General features: G+C 46.8%; 1 long non-coding RNA gene across 4 annotated transcripts in view; it reads left to right on the plus strand.

Moving 5' to 3' along the window:
• Window positions 1-22,014, plus strand: part of LOC310669715 — a 33,224-nt gene that overhangs the window by 9,229 nt on the left and 1,981 nt on the right. For 2 of the 4 annotated variants that reach the window (XR_014507303.1, XR_014507304.1), the window contains exon 2: window positions 15,980-16,926. This is a non-coding gene — a long non-coding RNA (uncharacterized lncRNA). Of the gene's footprint in view, window positions 1-1,412; window positions 2,246-5,864; window positions 5,947-15,979; window positions 16,927-22,014 lie in introns of those variants that run through there. The other 2 variants (XR_014507305.1, XR_014507306.1) reach the window with 2 other exon arrangements.

The raw sequence follows: 22,014 nt of genomic DNA on the forward strand, positions 1-22,014 counted from the left end.
TCTAGTCCATCACCGTGCTGTTTTCATTGGCTTCTCCTAAGAGACTAAAGGCAGAGCGGGTGGGAGCAGGAGGAAAAGGAGGGGATTCTTGTTTGTAGAAAATAACTTGAAGAGAGGTTAAGGAAAGGCCTTGCTGCAGAGAAGAAGGGTCTCTCTGTGTATGACACCTTCAGCTTTCTGATGGCAAGGTGGAAGAGAAGGGAGGAATTGGGTGGACATAAAGGTGGCGTATGGAGGAAGGGAGAAAATATGGTTGGGAGGGAGGTAGATGGGTGAGAGACAGTTTAGGGTTCTGGGGATGAGGGAGCTTGAGGGGAGAAGGAATTGGGGAGAGGGAGGAGGAAATGGATGGCGTTAAAGGGGGCATTTCCAGAAGGCACTAAGGTAAATGAAGGGGAATATGTCAGCATCCTTTTCTTCCTTGTCTGTTCCTTTGCTGCCTCATATGAGAGTGATAAAGGATGACGAGCCCTCACTTATTCTGTAAAACCTGCACACATTTCATCTCACCCTGGCACCATGTGTTGTGAAAATGAAGTCCTAGATCAGGGGTCAGCAAAGTTTTTCAGCAGGGGGCTGGTCCACTGTCCCTCAAACCTTGTGGGGGGCTGGACTATATTTGGGGGGGGGGGAATGAACAAATAAAAGGACACATTCTATTCATGTAAAAACATGCTGATTCCATCCATGGACCAGACTTAGAAGGTGATTGGACTGGATCCGGGCCCCGGGCCTTAGTTTGCCTATCCATGTCCTAGATTCAATGTAGTAATTTAGAACAGGTATTTCATTAAGTAGTAAACACCCATGTATGTACAACATATGTAACAACACAGCTCATACCCTCCAACCGCCCCAGTTTTTGTGGGACACCCCGGATTCACAGAAGCTTTCCCAGCTTCTGTTTGGATCTGGGAATGTCCCCCTCCATAACCGCCGCTGCTGAGCTCAGGAGGAGGATGAGCTGGCAGAGCCTCTCCATGGCCACCGCTGCCAGCCTCCTCCCTTTGGCAGCTCATAGTGGCTGCTGGAGAGTGGGCAGAACAGAGGCGTAGCTAGGGGGCAATGGGTGCACTGGGCACCAATCACCCAGGGGGCAGCACTTACCATGGGGCTTGCAGTGCGCCCAAGCTACGCATCTCTCCTGGGAATGACACAGTGGCTCAGGCGCCTGCAGGCTCCGTGCTGCCCAAAACAGCAGCGTGGGGCTTGCGTCCACCCGCCACATCCCCCTCAGCCGCCCTACCGCTGAGGGAGAGGAGGTCGGCAGACTGCATGCAAGCTCCACACTGCTTTTTTGAGCAGTGTGGTTTTGGCCTGACTCAATAGAAGGCAAATTCCTGTGTTCCATACCAGGCCTCAATTAAAAAACATTCCATTTTTGCTGGCCCTGAAGTCTGAGTGGAGTGAGTTTGTACAGACCTAAAACATAATTCTTAGCACCTTCACTGAACAGTAGGTCCCAGGATCTTTTGCAGGGGGAAGCCATGACAGTTAAGCTGTATATTTGTAGTGTAGATAATATGAGCTACTAGCTGCAACCAGACACCTTCGAGTTACTTTTGTTGTTTTGTGAGGTAAATGTGATGTCAAAAAGAGAGCTACAGCTGTTGGCAACACATGTTGAGATATATAGAGGGGCAAATGTGCACCAGGCAGGAAACTTGAAGCAGGAACCATGGCCGCTTTCCATGCCACCTTCCCCAAGAAACTCTGTTGTAAGGCAAGTGTGCCGTAAAATTACGTCAAGATCAGGAAGGAAAACGATCTGGCATTTGGGCACTCTTGACAACCCCAGGGCCTGTGGTGTTTTTGAAATGGATCAGCTAGGCAGCTGACAGCTTAAAGCTGACAGAAAGATTGACGGCGTTTTTGTGAGGAAAGAAAAACAGCGGCAAAATGAAGCTCGGGTGGGGGGTGGGAAGCTGAGGGAACCAGACAGCATCAAATGGTAATTGAAAGAGGAGGAAATTACAGTCCTTAAACACTCCCCAGAAACAAATTTTTGATGTAAATCTTTTTTCTCTCATTCATATATATATATATATATATATATATATATATATATATATGACAAGAAAAGAAATCTTGATTCAACAACACTCTTCTCACAAGAGCTTGCGCATACAGACACACACACCCCTTTCTCAACACACACACACACACACACACACAAGCATTCAGGAGAATCAAAATTAGTTGTGACAGCTGAAATTCTGTACTCATCTAAGGACATTTTGACAGGGTACTTAAAAAAAATACACATAAGAAGAAAAGAGGAAAGTGGTTCGGCGTAGCGCTAGGGGGTGAGGGGGATATGGGGGGATTCAAAGTGATACAAGACGCATAATTCGAACCTCCTTGGATTGCAAAGCTCCTTTTACCTAAGGGGCCTGCTGCCTTATTTTTATCCAAATGGCTCAATTACCTCAAAGCCCCACAGAGAAAATTATGGATGCTGGCCTTTATTTTCTCTCGCTCTTCCTTCCTTCATTTCTCTCTCTCTCTCCCTCTCTCTCTCTCTCCCTCTCTCTCATCTCAACAACTGTAGATATTTTGTTTTCTTTACATTCTCTTTTGTTTTGGGGTGTTTGGTTCCCCCCCTCTCCCCATCCCCTCATGGTTATCAGGGAGGAGGGTGTGTGTGTGTGCACGCACACACACCTTAAATGTGTTCTCATATAAAGGTTTAAGAAATTTCAAGAAATTACGAAAATTTGGAGGCAAGTGGGGGGGCCAATGAGTTGTGGAAATAAAATGAAATAAATAAATAATGTGAAGGCCAATTTTTCTCAGGTAAATATTCCCACTGCGCCTTCTCCCCCCCCCCACACACATCCCCTATCTCAAATTCACTCACTCTTTTTGCACAGTCACCCCACCTCTCATTTTCATTTTCCCCACCTCTCTTTTCACTGCCCCCCTTTTCCCACCACTCCATTTTCTCTTCTTTCGTACACCTCTTAAAGCTGCCGTAATAGTAGCCTGTTTGGCACTTCACTCAGCCTCAATGAGAAAATATCCCCTCTCCCCATCGACGGCTTCGTTATTTCCAAACCCTGCAATAGCTCCTTTGCAAAAGGGCCACGGGGAGTAGCCATTTTTCGGCATTTTCCTTTTCCTCATGTTTGTCATCCTTCGAATTACCACTCCGGGGGGTTCTGCTCGGACCAACACTGGGCCTCGCTATTCACGCCTCTCCTGCTCCTTGAGATCATGCAGGGAGAAATTAGTTATTTATTTTGAGCGCCCGCTGCAACTCGTTTTATCTTCAGAAGTGTTTGTTTTGATTACTGGCAGGGGGAGGGGAGCAAAAAGAACGAGGCTCAGCAGGGAACAGCTTTGGAAACGCTGAGCCGTGGCGGCCTAACGGCCCCTCCACACCCAGCAGGGAGTGCTAGAGAGAAGTGTGCAGTGGATATGTAGTGTGTGTTTGTATATATAACAGACAGACAGACAGACAGATATGGTTGCATATGGGGGTGAAGAATGTTAGCAGAATGAGTGCAATGAAGCAGACGGAGTCCAGAGAAAGAGAAAAGTGATATTACTTCACTGATGTAAAAAGGAGGATAGCTGCAGTAGTTTTTCACAAGGGGAGTCATTCCATTCAGAGCCAGCCCACCCATGAGGGCAGGTGAGACAACTGCCTCAGGCAGCAGGATCTACCAGAACGGCAGATCCCAATGTCAGTCTTCCTTCCCCAGTTGTTCCTGATGTAGATCTTTCCTCACCTTATCCCCTGTTGGAAGTGGTGGGACCATTTCGGGTTCCACCTCAGGTGCCCAAATGTCTTGGGCTGGCCCTGGTTGCAGTTTTTGTGTCCACTTTGTCCTCACATCCAAACTTAGCAGGTGGTAAGTGCAAGGAATAGGGCTGGGCAATAGGCAGGAACACCTGAATCCATACCTAGAAGGTACCAAGGTATTCTGAGCAACTTGGGCAGATGAAAACCAGGAGCCTGAAATCTGGCAAGCACAACATTTATCTCTGCTTATCTGCCAGAGGCAACAGGAAGGACACAGTCTTGCTGTATATACCAAGCCTGGATAATTCCAGAGGACTTTGTACCATCTGCTAAGTCAGTGCTAAGGAAACTGGCCCTCCAGATGTGGATGGACTCCAATTTCCATTAGCTTCAGCCAGCATAGCTGATGATCAGGGATGCTGGCAGTTATAGTACAAAAACTTTGGAGGTCCACAAGTTCCCCATCCCTGGTTCAGAAGAGGAGGAGGAGGAGGAGACAGAGGCAGGTGGTAATAGTATCTATATTTAAGTTATTCTAAGAGACCAGAAGATAGATTTTCAGACAGTTGGCATATATTCTGAATCGCCTCTCCGAATGGAGAGTTCTAATGAAGCAGCCTTCTCATTGACAATCAGGCCTGGGGACTTCAGGATTTTTTTTATTTCTGACACTGACAGATGGACACTCCAACTGCAAACCTATAATCCTTTGATTTTTCTTGGTGTTCGATGTGTTTAACTCCTCCTTCCCTGAAAATGCAGGAAGCCCCTTGGAGTCAGAGAGTTATAAAGAGCGTAGTAAAGGGTCAAGACCAAGAGATGAAATGCAGCTACTTCCTCCCTAGAGATGAAACTGGTACCAATATCTATTAACACACTCTCTCTCTTTAAATCCATTTGAGCTTTGAGACAATGAGTGTTGTGGGTTGATTTGTTAAAATGCCACATTCTGCTTTGTTATTTTAACTTATCTCTATAGGTTCTGTATCAGGACAGTAGTAATTATTTTGGGTCTGGGGCCCCAAAACAACCCTCCAGGGCTTGCTATCTGGCCCTTGAAATTCTCCCTAGGCCACACCCTTCCTTTGCACCCTCCTCAATCGTTTTTCTCTACTGGGATATGTCCTTGAACTGTATCTTGCTTACTTTGACGGAGGATGGGAAGAGGTGTATGTGTTTAGAAACATCTAACTTGTTAAGGGATGTAATTAAAAAAATCAAAGCAGTTTGCAGCAATAAAACATAAAACTGCACAACACTGAATCCTACTGGCAGAGTATTCTACAGGACTCGGCTGATGACCCGAAAGGCTCAGTTTCTTGTTAAATGAATGACCAACTACCTTCCTTCACTGGGATAGAAAGGTTTAGGCGTTAGCCACCATCAATCTGTTAGCCACCATCCATCCTCCACCCACCTCCAGACACTCACACAGGACAATCACTGCCTTCACTGGTTCCAATTTAAAAGAGAGGTAGAACTGGGTATCATCTGCATATTGATGGACACCCAGTCCAAACCCTCTGATGATCTCTCCCAGCGGCTTCATATAGATGTTGAAGAGCATGGGGGAGAGGACAGAGCTCTGAGGTACCCCACAGGTGAGAGCCCAGGAACACTCATTCTCCAGCATTACTTTCTAGACATAACCCAGGAGTAAGGAGCAGAACTACTGCATAACAATGCCCCTTGCTGCCAACTCCTCTAGAAGCTCCAGAAGGATACCATGATCAATGGTATCAAAAGCTGCTGCTAGATCCAGCAGAAAATTGTAAGTTCAACCTGATTGGTGGAAGGTACCAGTTTTAGAGGTTGCCTTCATTGGTGGGAGAGATTATTATGTCTCACTGGTCAGTTGCTGCCCACCTTTAGCTGGACAGTGTCCAGTAAATAAAGTGTTGACCTGTCATAGTCCACTTGCTTCAGTGGGTGCTTGGAACTCAGAGTGTCACTAAACAAGTGGACTGAACTGCTTCAGGCAAAAAAAGAAAGAAAGAAACTGTCTTGTGCCTAGATAGCTAGAATGTCAGGACCATTGCAGGTCAATGATTCATGGAAGATGGCCATCATTGATCATGAACTGAGAATGCTCATCAGTGATGTTGCCACTCTACAGGAGACCAGACTCATTTCAAATGGCTGCCTCAGAGAGATATACTACACCTTTTTCTGGCAAGGAGAGCATCCAGAAGAACCACGTATTCACGGTTTAGGCTTCAAAATGAAGAACTTCCTTCTGTCTGTGATAAAGTGCTCAGAACATTTGTTTTCTCTCGAATTCTCAATTGCCTTCATTTTTGTTAACATCTTGAGCATCCAAGACAGACGGATGTCAGCAAGGACCAAAACTCAGGCATCCTTTGAAATTTGCACTTCTCTGAATTTTGCAGTGTGGTTTTCCTGCCAAATAATGTGTTTTTAAAAATGTATATACTGGGGCAAAGTGCCCATAAAAATTGATCCCCCCTGCCATGAAAATAACATGAAAATGCTTTATTTTAGGGCAAAATGGCTTCGGAAAAATGTGTCTATTAGGGAAAATTGCAGCTTGTAAACCACTTAAAAGTTCTGTCGACGATCAAGCGTTATATACATTATATACATTTTTTAAATATTAAAATAAATCAATGAAATAGAAGGATGTGTAGGTTGGCAGAAATTTGCATTGAAAATGTTGAACAATGTTATTTATTATCTACTTATCTGTTGTATTTATAACCCACCGTTTTCTCATAAGGAGCTCAGGGTGGCATACATAGTTCTCCTCTTCCTCATTTAACCCCATGAGGCAGGTTAGGTTGAGAGGCATTGAATGGCCCAAGCAAGCTACATGGGCTAGTGGTGATTTGAACCCTAGTCCGACACTCTAACCACTCCATGTGGACCTTTCATAAAAAGAAAATGCAAGTTGATGTAGAAATGCTGAAAACCAAATTTAAAATTGGAAAAATGAGAAATGAAATTGAAAACTTCACCTCAGTGTGCCATTGCTTAGAATTGCAAGAGGGGAGAGTGCAGGGTCTGCTTGTGAGACTTCTATTAGGCCATTCAGCTGGTCATTGTGCAAACAGTGTGCTGGGCTAGTCGGGCCCCCTTTGGCCTGATCTCGCACATTCTTATGTTCTTAACAAGTTTTTATTTAAAAAAAGCTTGCTTCACCATCACATTCCACAAATGAAATCAGAAAACAAGTCAACACATGATATGTCTCGCTCACATCTTGTTAACATATTGTTGAAATTTAAATGGGTCTGAATTTTCCATTCCAGCTCTCGTTCAGAACCCTCCCTGGCAGACCCCGTTGCATTGGGGTTTGAGCCTCCTGCAACCAAAGATACAAGCTCTGCCTCTACTGTAGGCTGACACAGGCCTCTATGGGGCAAAACCAGCTGCTTTGACATTACTGAGGCTTTCTACTCAGAGAGGGAGAGGGAGAGCAAGAGGCCTCTCTGCCTTGCCATACTGCTTTTGCCTCAGGGCTTAAGCTAGGCGTGTCCATCATGATTTCTGCAAAGCTATCTTTGTAAAAGTTAATGTCATGAGTCTCTGCTCCCCTGTTTCCTTATCCTAGGCCATCTGCTGCATTATTAAAACTCCCCCCCCTCCTGCAACCTTAGAGAGCTCAACTCACCACACAGGATTTACTGCCACACCTTAAAAACCATGTTATTAGTGCTATGTAGCTTAGGGGTCAACATGTCACAGTAGACCTTCATTGATTTGGTTTATTATTTTCTTTTTCTTTTTTAAAGAAACCCTTTCCCCACGGCTAAAGCACTTTGCCTCTCAGAGTGGTCTCAGGCTTCACGGGCCTCTTTCCCCTACCTTCCATCGACTGACCTGAGCTTCTCTGAGGGGATGGAGGCGAGAGGGAGGGAAACCTCAATCCAACGCTGAAGGCCATCAAGTGTTTCTGAAAACATGGCTGGCGGGGTAAAAAACCAGCTGGGTGGTTGAACTCTTGACCCTTGAGGAAAGATGTAACGTGTCTCCCTAGTTTATTTTAATCAATACCTCTATAAAATAAAGCCGCATGAGGCTGGCTTTTGAGGGCTCTCTCTGAAATCCCAGGACACCTTCTGCTTGTTTGCAAAATCAGAAACTGCCATTTCTGGCTTTTGGTTTAGTGTTGAGCGGAATGGCAGATGGCCCACATGGCCTTGGGGTGGGGAAAGGTCAGCGGACCTTGTAAGAATCTTCCAGCGGTCTTCAGATGAGATCTTCACAACCTTCCTCAGTGGGGAAAACAGAAGCTTGCTGTTAAAATGGTCGCTTGGGACTAGGAAGGACCCCATAATCAGGACCCCATCCACAAGAGCTTGTATAGGCTACCAAGTCAGGTACAAGGTTCTTGTATTAACAGGTACAAGCCCCTTAACAACTTGGTTCCAGGATACCTCAGGGACCACCTGACCCCTTATGTCCCTGCCCAACCCCTGAGGACTTCTGGGGAGCCACTGTTAGTGGCCCCCTGTGACACAGACAGCTTTGTTTTCCCTCCACTGTTGGAGGCAGCAAGCCTCTAAATACCATTTTCTGGGAATCACAAGTGGGGAGGAGAGTGCTGTTGCACTTAGTTCCAGTTTGCAGGCTTCCCATTGAAGCATCTGATCGGCTACTGTGAGAACCAGATATTGGGCTAGAAGGACCACTGGCCTGATCCAGCAGTGTTCTTCTTATGTTCTACCTCTATTGTTGGGGATAATTTTTACCTCTGAATACCAGTTGCTGGGATTAGCAAATGGGGAAGAGAGTGCTGTTGCACTCAGGTCCTTCATGCAGGCTTCCCAGAGGCAGCAGGATGCTCAAATAGTCTTTTGCCTGATCCAGCAGCCAGGCTCTTCTTTATGTTCTGCCTCCATCATAGGAGACAGTAATGCTGCTGAATACCAGTTGCTAAGAATCGCAAGTGGGGAGAATGCCGTTCCACTCATGTCCTACTTTTAAGCTTCCTGTTGGGGCATCTGGTTGCTACTGTGAGAACAGGATGCTAGTCTAGATGGATCACTGGCCTGATCAAGCAGGGCCCTTCTTCTATTCTTATGGAGACAAGACAGATATAAATATTAATACTGGGCTGAATGAAGCAGCTGCCTGAAGCAGCAAGCCCTGAGAAGTTTGTGTGTGTCAGGAACACGCTGTAGTTGTAGGCTGTGTGCACCACACTGCCAGGCCTGTGCCCTCTAAGCCAACCTACTGCCCTCAGGTGTGGAAGAGAGCAGTGTTATAACAACACTCAGCCAGCATACCCTCCAACATTTCAGCCATGAAAATAGGGATGTCCCATTCCATAATGATAACTTTACTATTTATACCCCACACATCTTACTGGGTTGCCCCAGCCACTCTGAGCTGCTTCCAACATATCTAAAAGCACAATAAAATATTAAACATTTTAAAAAACTTCCCTATACAGTGGTACCTTGTTTCTCGAACTTAATCTGTTCGGGAGTCCGTTCGATTCCCAAAACCATTTGAAAACCAATGTTCCAATTGGCTGCAGGAGCTTCCTGAACTCAAGTGGAAGCTGTGTCGGACGTTCGGCTTCCGAAAAACGTTTGCAAACTGCAACACTTACGGGTTTGTGGCATTCGGGAGCCGATTTGTTTGACAACTAAGCCATTTGAGAACGAAGGTACCACTGTACAGGATTGCCTTCAGGAGATGGATAACTCCATACCCTCCAACATTTCTCCCATGAAAATAGGGATGTCCTAAGGAAAACTGGGACAGTCCAGGATCAAATAAGAAACTGGGATGGCTTCTATAAATCAGGGACGTCCGTGGAAAATAGGAACACTGCAGGGTCTGAGCCAGTACCAGTCCTGTCAGCTCCTGTAACTGAAATGGCAGCCATCTTGTTTTTCACCTCAGGCAGCAAAATTTATTCACCTGGCCATGACAGGAAGAAGTGAGGAGGAAAGGAGACATCCCAGTAGCCGTTAACCATCGCTTAACAAAAGTGGAAATTCATATGTCACGAGTGTGTTAACCAGGGAGGGAGGGGCCCCTCATACCTCTCTGTCACAATTCATGGGGTGGTTTAGTACTCTCCGAATGGGAGATTGATATCCCATGATGCATAAGTGCCTGTAATATATGTCAGAATGTGTACGTGCGGCATATGTGTGTGAGTGGGAGAAAAACTGAAAATATGGGGGGGGGGGATTGTGGAAACAGTCTCCAGTTGCTCCCTAGATAATGGAATAGGGATACAGGGAATTATGAAATGACCTCACTTCCCATTTTGCCAACCACACCAGCTGGGGTTTCTCACATTGTCCGATCTGATGGGGGACTCTTCAAAGTGTGAGTGAATTTTCAAAACATGACAGTAGCTGAGGTACTGTGGGAATCGTGATGGGAAAAGTTAGGGTTGCCATATTCCCAAAGGGGGGGGGGAGGCCTTTTGAGATGCAAACTGGTGGGGGGGGGGTTGCCCTGCCAGGCATAGCGCTGGAAGAGCCTAGGGGGGCTTTTCCTGGCGCTAGATGCCAAGGGAGGTGGAGCTTCAGGCTTCCGGTGTGGGGAAGATCGGGTAGTGGAGGGAGCAGGTTGGCTGACTGCACGCACATGTCTGTGCATGTGCCCAATGAGAGCTTCTCCTACACACCAGCTCCTGGCACACTCACAAACACCCACAGCCTGTCAGCAGAGGAGGAAGAGGGGGAGGCTTGACCTGGCGAGACAGTTAGTGGGGGGGGTTGTTGCCCCCTCCTGCACACACACACACCTCTCCCTATAGCAAAGTGCAAGGAGTTCTATGTTATTGGTGGTGGGGGTGGTGCACCAGGGGAGGCAGAGGCTGCTGGAAAGTTGCCCCCAGCCCTCCTGTGGTGTCCTCCCAGTCTTTACTGTTGGCTGCAAGGTCCACTTGGAAACCTCTCCTTAGCAAGCACTGGAGAGATGATAAGCCAGCACTCACCTCACCAAGGCCGTGTTTATGTGCTGGAGGAATGGTTGCTGCTGCTGCTTCCCCCAGAAAAGAAAGCCACTGCAGTCATTTGAATCCTGCGCTGCTTTTGTTTTGAGAAACATGAAATTGGTTGAGGCTGTTTTTGGATTTTTAAAGCATTAAAAAAAAATAATTTAAAAATATGTTTCTTTTTTAGTCGTCCTACTTGCCATACGTCAGAGTTTTCCTGGACATTTGACAAAAATCCGCCGTGACGCCATTTTGTCAGTCCTATTCCCAGACAGTCCAATTTCTTGGACGTATGGCAGCCCTAGGAAATTTCCATCCAAACTAAACAGCAGTCAGTTTTGTCTTTTGTAGGTTTGACACTGCCTTTCAGCCATGAGACAGACAACAATAATTTAAAACTGATTGAAGGTTAAATATCAAAGGGAACCACTTATTGGACTAGCACTGTCCCAAGATTTTGTCCTCTTATTTTTCACCAGTTTTCTTCCTCTGCAAAAGAGGCTTCCATTTTTCTGCCTCCCCCCCCCCTGCTTTTTACACTTGTGCATGTGTAGCTTCTGGAAGAGTTACACTAAGATCATAGCCCCAATCTATACTGCAAGTCCAGGGGCTGGGTGCAGTGCTCTGGGCCTCTCCCTGTGGCCCTTTGAACTCTCTCTCTGACCACACCCCATTTATCCAGGCCACGCCCCTCACTGGCCCTGCTTTTGTACCTGAGTGTTTTTGCCTGGCTGAGGGCTGCTTCTCAGTGGTGGGTGGGGCCAGAGGCAAAAGTGGGTGGAGCACGAAATGCTTTCAACACCCATCTCTTTCTATCGTCCACCCAATGCTTTTTTTTTACTTTCCTGGATGGACGATAGAAAGAGATGAGTGTTGAAGGCACTTCTTGCTCCACCCACTTTTGCCTCTGGCCCCACCCACCACTGAGAAGCAGCCCTCAGAAGACTGTCCAGAAGGAAATGTGTTCCTATCTTCTACTGGTTGCTTGAATATTAAACCCAAAATTTATTTCTATCCATTAGCTTAAAAATATGTGTTTTTTTGCAGTTTATCTTCAAAGGACAGCTGTGGGGGGCTTGCTTGAAAGAAAGACAACTGGAGATGCCAGATGGTACTTTTCACTGGACTGAACTCCTGATCCAGGAAATGCACATTCTGGGATGGAGGAAAGCTGTGTGGCTTTCTCCAGATGCAGCTGATAGGACTGTGCATCCGGTGAAAGGTTATGTTTTGTCTGGGAGACAGGGAAAGAAGAGCTTCTGAGCTGGAACAGTCTATCTGAACTTGGGATTTCAGCAGCAAGACCTTTTGAAGGCTCACACAGCTATTCTTTTCAGTGGCCCCACCTCCTGCCTATCACTCCCCCAGCAGGGATCTAACTCAATATGACCATTTCTGAACACATGCAGTTAACAGTTCTGGTAGAGATGAGCCTCTGAGTTTGAATTGGGTGGTGGGAGGGAGGGGAAGATGAAAGCCCCTAAAGAAATCTACAAACCACAGTTGGAGGCAGTAATGAATACCAGTCGCTGGAAACCACAGGAGGGGGCACATTGCTGTTGTGCTTAGATCCTGCTTTCAGGTTTCCCATTGGAGCAGGATGCTGGATGGGACCCCCTTTTGCCTGATCCAGCAGCCAGGCTCTCATGTTTTCCCTCCACTGTCAAAGATAGCATGAATGCCTCTGAACACCAGCTGCTGTGAATCGCAGGAGGGGAGAAAACTGTTGCACTAATATCCTCCTTGCAGGCTTCTGCTAGGCTACTGGACTAGATGGGCCACTAGTCGAGACTACACCAGAGCTCTTTAATCCATCTGTGCCCCCCCACACACACACTGTCACAAATCATCCTCTTTGCCAAATGAGCTGAGTTCCCTGTAATTCACCGTAGATGTGTATTTTGTCAAGTTGCTCCGATGGTTTGTCGATTTTCAGTAGAAAATCTCTCTCTCTCTCTCTCTCTCTCTCTCTCTCTCTCTCTCTCGTGTGTGTGTATGTGTGTGTATATATATTCCCTGTTCCCCACAAACTCCCTTTTTGCTCCTTACTGGTGACTTTTGTCCTTGATGGGTTCAGCATCTGAATGAGACATTATTATATCACATAGAGGGAGCTATTAAGGAGAAAGTGGCGCCCATTCTCCCCTAGACAATGCCAGGTTTTGCTAATTCTCTCCTGTGTTATCCGCATTTGGGTCCCATCTGGCTGGCACAGTTTGCTCCAGTCCCTCCCGCCATTATGTTACCGCTTGCCTGTTTGAATAATATTGCTCCCCCCTCCCCTTCTACGCTTTATCCACCTCTAGCCTCCCTCTCCCCTCCTCTCCCTTTTCTTCTCTCTTTTAATAGTCTCCCAAAGGCCAGAACCGAACTTGCTTAATAGAGTAATGTCAAATGTGTTCAAAACAGACCAATAAAAAAAAACCTAATGCATTTCCTGCTCTTTGTCTGTCAATCGCTCTAGTGCCTAACATTTTCCACTCTGAAAACCACTTAAAACACATCTACAACAATCCCTCACAAAACAGCCACTTGTTGGCTAATTGTAGGAACCTCCCTCCTCATTCCCCCCCCACCTCTGCTGTTCCGCCTTTTCCTCGTCTTTTGCATTTGGAGGATCGATCCTGACCAGAGCACTGCAGAGCGCCTGTGGCTCTGAACCAGAGTGCCACAGCAATTCAGGGGGGTCTGTGCGGAGCTCAGCACCTGAACAGATCTGGCCTTTTCCTTTCAACTCCTGGCAAGAGGGGAGGCCACATACATTCGGGGCCTTCCGTTCCGACGCTACTGAGTCACTCTGGTGACCTTGAGCATGTTGCTTAAATGCGAAATTGTGTTTTTAGGTTGGCTGCCTGCTTTATATTCGTTTTGCTTTTTTAATTTATTTTTAAAAAAGGTTGGTGGGGAGAGAGGGAGGGGGAAAGTATTTAAGTGTTTCAAGTAGCCTTCCTGCAGGGCTTCATTATAAAAAAGAAAGAAAAGAAAAGACAGAGAGTATTTTCTATAAAGAGATGACATCCGATTGGCGGCTGCCATTGGAGAGTTATAGAACTGCTTAAGCAATGGAATAAGGGGCAAAGGAGGAGGGTAAACCTCAAGACTATGGGGCAAATGCAGCCCACCAGGCCTCTCCCCAGGGACATACCTCTTTTCCCCAAGCCACACTCCTCACTGGCCCTCTTTCACCCCTCAAATACAGTGGTACCTCAGGTTAAGAACTTAATTCGTTCTGGAGGTCCATTCTTAACCTGAAACTGTTCTTAACCTGAGGTACCACTTTAGCTAATGGGGCCTCCTGCCGCACCGCCAGAGCACGATTTCTGTTCTCACCCTGAAGCAAAGTTCTTAACCTGAGGTACTATTTCTGGGTTGACGGAGTCTGTAACCTGAAGCGTCTGTAACCTGAAGCGTCCCACTGTATATTTATCCTTGACACTGCCTCTAGCTTGTTTGGATGGGGAGCAGAGAGAGCAGCGTGTGAATTTGGCAGAAACTACCCTGCTTTCACATTCCTTACTCCACCCACTTTTGCCTCTAGCCCCACCCACCACAGGCACATGGTCTCAGAAGGCTGCCTTAAAGGGAATGGAGCCCTTGGACACTATCACTGATTTAAAACAGAAGGACCCCAGGCTATTCAAAATTGGTGCGTTGGGTATTGTTTACATCAAGGATGGACAATCGGTTGACATCTAGATGTTTTGCAAAGCTATTTCTCATAATATAATTCATTTTTGTATGTTCGTTTCACTATGCATTTTCATGCACACACTACCCTGGTATATGCATTTATTTACATTACTTGGTTGGAGAGCGGCATTGCAAAATTCGGAGAACTGCACTTTTCAAAGGATAGCAACGTTTCTGTTCACATTCTTTTGGAAAATGTGTATTGGTTAGGCTTGACTTTAAATGTGAACTGAATCAAATTCCTCCCCTTTCCCTTGCCTGGAAGGATCCATGTTTCCATGCACTTTTTAAGAGGGAGGACAATGATTCCTGTCCTTCTCTTCTGAACTGGCTTAGTCACAATGCGAGGATTGGCAAGCAGGCAAAGCAGAGTGAGAGTGGGAAGCATTGTTTTTGCTCTGAATGGTTATTAAAGCAGAAGAGGAAATGATGGTGTGTCCAGCCAGTTAGATGGGCTAGGAAAAAATACTTTGCCCCTGTTCTTGGTGGCCACAAACATGGAGACTTAGCTTTTTGCAGTCTGTAATTAGATATTGCTATTTATATGGAGTACAGGCAGCCCCATGTTTATCCAGGGGTTACATTCTGAGGCACCATGCATGTTGGTGAAATCAGGTATAATGGAAACCCATTGAAAAAGCCTGTGAACAACCTGTTACGCCCCTGCCTCAGCTCCACCCTTTTAGTGATGTTTCAGGGACATTGTTATGACGTTTCCGGGTCACTTCTGGGTTTGTTGCACATACACAGTCACACACTTATTGAACGTGCATAAATGGGCAGTTTATAAAGTAACCTAAGCAGGAAGGACAATGCCTCCAAAGGGTTTACAATCTAAATGCTAAGCCAGAGACAGAAAGGTTAAAAGCAACCCAAGACTAATTGAAGCAACGCAGTTAAGTATAGCAATACAGAAGTTATTTAGTGGTTCTTGGTTCCCAAACCATGCTACACAATTAGCTGGGGAAACTAAACAACAGACTTGTAAGGTAGATCAGTGTTAAGTGTCCTCACATTGCAAATGGGCATACATTCAGGTTGAGAATGGCTTGCTTAAGACCACCTAGTGAACTTAAAAGGAAGGGCTTGTAAGTTAACTCACAAGGAATCGCAGGAAGAATTTGGGGAAGGTCTGTAGCTCAGTGGTAGATCCTGACATGCAGAAAGTCCCAGGTTCAACCCCCAACTTCTCAAAGTAGGGCTGGAAGACTTCTCTGCCTGAAATCCTGGAGATATATAAGGCCACTTCCAATGGCCTGTGAGGACTAAAATCTTTAGTTTTAGATGGACGACAGTAATTCAATGACAGAACACGTGTTTTGGACCAAGGGTTTGGCTCAGTACAAGGTCACTTCCCCTGTTCCTAGCAAGGGTCATAGCTCTATAGTACAGCATCTGCTTCCTATACAGAAGACCCTAGGTTCAGTGCTCAGTGACATGCCTAGGTAGGGCTCATAGAGACCCCTGCCTTAAACCCTGGAGAGCTGATGCCAGACAGTGTAGACAATACTGAGACAAATGAACCGCTCAGTAGAAGACGACTTTATATGAAGATTTGGGATGGCTGGTCCTGTTCATCTCTCTCTCTCTCTCTCTCTCTCTCCTCACTTTTGCAGGTTGTCTCATGACCCAGAAAGGCTGTCGGGCCAACAGCAGCAGAGGGGCAGATAATGTCAGCGTCTAAGTGAGCATCTCACATAACCAAAGAGGTCACCCTGGTGACCTCCTCTTCCCCCCCTTTTCTACAGAGAGGAAAAAGTCAAGAGAAAAAGCCAATATCTTCTGTTACGAGAGTCCAACAAAACATACCTGTCTTTTTGGATGGCCACATTCTCAGTTTGGATGATGGGGAAACAGGGAGGGGTGTTCAGGCAGAAAGGAGACCCCACAAAGGGCCAACTGACCACTGCTATTGAGTGACCAGATGGGTGTCCGGAGTTCCTTGTGTGAGTCCCTTGTCTTTTCCTTTTACGGCGGTGAGGCTTTGAGGCCTAGACCCCTCGGGGCAGCCTTTTGTAATTGCCATGCTTATCTGCCCTCCCTGGTTTTGTGATCCCGCCTGTCCTTCTCCCTCAGGTGGTTCCCATGATGGCGTGGACCGTCAAGGAGGAATAAAGCTCCCTTTCAGCAATCGCTGGTGAAGGCTTTGGGAAACTCCCGGGGAGAGATGCAAGGCAGATCCTTGTGAAATGCAGAGACAAAGCCACCTTGTTTCAAGAAGTTTACAAAGGGAGCCCATCTCCTCCTGGGAAGTTTTCATCCAAAGGCTCTCGACCTCAGCACAAAGGGAGTCTTCTCGGCCAAGCTTGGTGTATGTATTTAATAAACCTACTAGCAGCAGGCAAGGGGCCACAGATGGTTCTTGGAGATGCTGTATGCGTTTTTGTCTCTGTTGTTCTGAACATTTTGTATTTAAGAACAGAAGAAGAGCTTGGTAGCTGGATCACACCAAAGGCCCATTTAGTCCATCACCCTGTACAGACAGTGGCCAACCAGATGCCCCAGTGGGAATCTCACAAGCAAGACCTGGTTCCAACAGTGCTGTCCCCACTAGCAATTCCTGGTAATTGGTAGTCAAACAATCAATCAATCATTTTAATTGTATGCCACCTTTCCAAAGTTAAAACAATGCTCGAGGTGGCTTACAACATATAAAAATTACATAACTACTAACTTAACAAGAGCATCAACAATAAACTAAAAAAAAATCAAAAAGTATACAACCAAATCAAACAATTTCCTCATAAGATCCCAAATAAAGATACAAAATATTAACAACCACCACCACACAAAAAATACTCCAGCCCAAAATTCTGTTCAGCAGCCTCAGCTATTGTAGCTCGAGTTAGTCAGGGCCCTGCCCTGCCAGGTCAGGTAAGAAAAGGTCTGAAAGGCAGGGAACAGATCTTCTAGGACTGACTGTCAAACCTCCTCTGACAGTAGAGGTGGAACATAACCATCCTCGAATGATACATCTGACAAAGTGGATTCCAATAAAGCTTATGCCGTGATAAAAATAATGGTTAGTTTTTAAGGCACCACAAATCCCTTGTGGGAAACTCAGAAGCAGGACCAGAGTACAAGAGCCCTCTCCCTTCCTGCAGTTTCCAGCAACTAGTATTCAGAACATTGCTACCTCCAACTGTGGAGGCAGAGCATAGCCATTGTGGCTAGTATAAGGTTACCAGCCCTCTTTTAAAGCTATCCAAGTTGCCACTGCTGTCCCCTGCTGGAGCGATTTCCATAGTTTAACTATGCACCGCATGCATAAATTCTTCCTTGTGTCTCTTCTGAATATTCCACCATTCAACTCCATAGGACATCCATGAGTTCAAATGTTATGAGAAAGGAAGGAAAACATTTCTTTTTCCATTCAATGCATAATAGTATAAACCTCTGTGATGTCTCCTCTTCCTTGCCTTTTCTCTGAACTAAAACATCCCAAATGCTGCAACCTTTCCTCATCTCTCTCCCTTAAAAAACAAAACAAAACACCTGTTTTTCTCCCAATGTGGCTCTGCAAGCAGAACCAACACCCCCCCCCCCCAAGTAGAATAGCAGGCTTTTATTTTAATTTTTCTCAAAGCCTGCATTCAAGGAGAAACTGAAGAAGATAGGGAGAGTTCAGCTCATCCTCCTCACACCCATGCTGTGTTGTAAACACCCCCACACAACTTTGGAGGTATTTTGGATGACCCCGGTTGGTGTGGCATTGTGCACCATCGTCTCTTCACTGGGTTAATGATGTCGTTGAGCCCTCAGGGACTGAATTAACCCTGCATGTGGTTCCTTGAGGTGGCTGTTTATCTGCCACAATGCATTATTTATTACACTTTACGGCGCTGGACTCTGCTTCCGAGGGGTCTCCATCTGCCTCCCTCACTCAGGGTGACGGATGTCACATGTATCCCTATGGGGGAACATATCACTTTTCCCTCACTGTACCGCCTGCTCTGCCACAGCCTTAGGGCTACAAGAGTGGGGTGTGTTTAGTAGGGATGGGGAACCTGCAGCCCTCTAGATGCTGTTGGTCTCCAACAAGCATCAACTGCATCCAATACAGCCAACAAATGGGATAGGAGTGAGGGGAATTGGAGTCAAACAACATCTCAGGAGCCACAGGTCCCATATCGTTGATCTAAGAAAAACCATTCTCTTCTGCATAATGGGACAATGCCTATACAGTGGTACCTCGGGTTACATACGCTTCAGGTTACAGATTCCGCTAACCCAGAAATAGTACCTCAGGTTAAGAACTTTGCTTCAGGATGAGAACAGAAATCGCGCCACGGCGGCACGGCAGCAGCGGGAGGCCCCATTAGCTAAAGTGGTGCTTCAGGTTAAGAACAGTTTCAGGTTAAGAACGGACCTCCGGAACGAATTAAGTACTTAACCCGAGGTACCACTGTATGCAGAAGAAGCTGTCTGTCACGAGAAAGGAGGGAATGCCTCTTGTTAGATCAGGTTCCCCTCTGCTGATCTAAAAAAGAGAGATTCCCTTCTCAAAGGATGGATGAGTGCAAGTGAACGGAGAATGTCTCTCGTGAGAGAGGTGGGATCTTCTGCATCCAAAGTGCCACAGGCATTATCAAAATGACATTTCACCTGTCAACACGCTACCCGCAAATACATGCAACAGGGAAATTGTCAGCTACAAAAAGTGGAGCAGTTAGTGACTCAAGCTCAGGCTTGGAAGCTAAAGGCAGCCTTCCAGGGCTCTCTAATCTGGTCCTCAGGACTCTCCGTAGGCCACACCCCTCACCAGCTCTGCTTCACCCCCTGCTTGACTGTTTTTGCCCAGCTGGAAATGTGTCTTTGGAACTCCAATCATGTATATTATTTACCTGGAGGGGAACAGAGGGGTGGGTGGGTGTGGACACCAACCTACTTACATTCATTTCTCCATTCACTTTTGACTGGCCCCACTCACCCACTGGCATGTGGCCCCCTGGTGCTTGCCCAAAAGGGAATGTGGCCCTCGGGCTGAAAAACCTGCCACATCTTTCCACTAAGTGAAAGGGACTCCACTATCCAGGGACTCTCCTGGCTTTGCTGCCTCCTGGAAATGTGGGAAGTGAGAACCCAGTGAACACATGATGGACTGTGATTCATGGGGTGGCCTGGCCCACTCCTTCCATGCCCCCCTAAGCTGTCCAGTTTGCCCCAGCTGGTGAAGATCTAGCAATGAAAAGGGAGTCTCTGTGCCTTTAAAGAAAAGGGTCCTTTTCTTCCTCTTCTTCTCTTGTGTGCTGCCGTTGGGAAGCCCAGCGGTGTGTCGGGAGGAAGATGCCAGAGGCCACCTGCAGAGATCCTGTACAGCTGGGGAAGATTAGCCTTTTCCACTAGACCAGAGCCATTACCTTCTTCCAATATGCTATCACTTCCGCTAGGAGAGCCTGCAGATGAGATATCGATTGACAGTGACCCTGGAGGAGCCCCTGCACTCCTCAGCCTGAGAGGCGTACAGATCAGCCCTGCTGGCAACGCAGCGCGCCCGAGGCGGAAGCTAACGGGAAGGGTCATCCAACAGCTGTCTGTTACCCAGAGGCCTCTGGGCTTGGCTCAAGAGGGCTTGCAGCCGAGGGCAAGAGGGGGAAGGAGACCAGAGAAGGCTGCGTGGGAGGAGTTTCAAGGGAGGGGGAAAGCCATAGTGATGCTGCCAATGTTATCAAACCAGCGTTTCCCAGCCTGGCTTGCACACACAAGTAACACTGGTTTGTGCCCATTCAGTATTTCCAGGCGGACCCTTGGACAAGACTCACTGGGGATGGAGTGACTCCCCTTTGAAGAAATTTTGCGGTCAGTGCTCCCCCCCCCCTCAAGTAAAATAGGTGCCAGAAGTAACCATGAAGTTGTTATAGTAAGTTGCTGCGCAACTTCAGGCAGCCCTGAACAGATGCCGGTTTGACAACAGCCACATTCACCACCTGCGGATGTGCTAAAAACTACAACAAGCTGTCTCTCTAGCTGGTTTTGGGGTCACCCCTGGTTCTGGTACAGGTCAAACAAATGTTCCCACACCTCCCCCCTGCTTGGCAGGGGGTTGGACTCGATGGCCCTTGTGGTCACTTCCAACTCTATGATTCTATGATTCTATGATTCTCCCTTATTGTCTTAGATTTGGGCAAATGGCTAGGGCAGCTCGGAAGGACATTCACACAAACACGCTCAGACCCTCCAAGTGTCCCTAGGGACGTCCCTGGTTTAGAGAAGCTGTCCTGCATTCTGATTTGATCATGGAATGTCCCGCTTTTCCTGAAGATGTCTCTATTTTCATTGGAGAAATGTTGGAGGGTTTGCACGCATGCATGCAATGGCAGAGGCCTGGCTGCAAAGCTTAAAGCCCGCTCCCACTACATGGGAGGCGCCGGGCGGATTGAAGAAAAGGAAATATGAATTGCCCCCACCCCATAGCTTGACCAAGAAGCAAGGTGGAGTCATAGATCTAAAAAAGTTCAGACTCGCACATGCTGGCCGCCTTCCCTTTTGACTTGAAAAGTTTGTTTTGGGCTTCTCAGAAGTATGTAATGCAAGAAACTGGTTGGGGAGTGCTAGCCCACAATGGTGCCCACTTGAGAGGTGCCTGAACTATGCTCCAGCGCACTACAACTGAAAAAAATACTGATTTTTGTTCAGGGACTTTGGAGAAAAGAAGAGTGAAATGGGAAATGAGAGAAGTGAATAAATTTAGGCATGACATGGAGAAAGCAGGCTGGGAAAAGTTTTTCTCCCCAGGGAAAAGAGGGGGATGGAGACAGCAAGTGGGCAGTAACAATGGCAGTGAAGACAGGGGAAGCAGGCCCACTCTAGATGGGGGGGGGCACTGAGAACATGTGAAGAGCTTGCAGGGTCAGGCTAGTGGCCCATCTCATCCAGCATCCTTTTCTCATAGTGGCCAACCAGATGCCTGCAGGAAATCCTCAAGCAGGACCCCAGCACAAAATTGGGGCCTCAAGAGCATCGTGATGGACAGACAGAGATTCCTACAGGGCCACATTAAGCCTGTGGGCCTAAATCCCCTCACATATCCATATATTAATAGCCAATATTCAACATTAATAATCACAGTTACTGTGTGTTGGGCCCAGGATGATGGCAGCAGCCTGAGTCAAGACAGGGATCTTAAGAAGCCCTGCAGTCAAGACTGAAAAGCACATGAAGTCCAAAGACTAACCATGGAGACAACACTCAGATACTGGAGAAGACAAGCAATTGTTACTTGACCCAGGAAGTAATAGAATCATAGAATTGAAAAGGACTCTGAGAGTCATCTAGTCCAACCCTGCTGCAATGCAGAAATCTCAATAAAACATCTGTAACAGATGGCCAGCCAACCTCTGCTTAAAACCCTTCAGGGAAGGAGGAGTCCATTCCACTGTTGAAAAGCTCATTATCAGAAAGTTCTTCCTGATGTTTAGTTGGAATCTCCTTTCTAGTAACTTGAGTCCATTGGTTTGGGTCCTACCCTCCGAAGCAGGGTAGAACCATTGCTCCATCTTCCATGTGACAATCCTTTAGATATTGGAAGATGGCTATCATATCCCTCTCAGTCTCCTCTTATCCAGGCTAAACATATCCAACTTCCTGTTCCCTTATAGTCCTGCCTGTCCAGGAGCATCCAAGGCCTAGCCTGGGTAGGCAGAATTGGTTT

The sequence above is a fragment of the Podarcis tiliguerta genome (genome assembly GCF_965153285.1).
Source record: "Podarcis tiliguerta genome assembly, chromosome: Z".
Taxonomy (NCBI): Eukaryota; Metazoa; Chordata; class Lepidosauria; order Squamata; family Lacertidae; genus Podarcis; species Podarcis tiliguerta.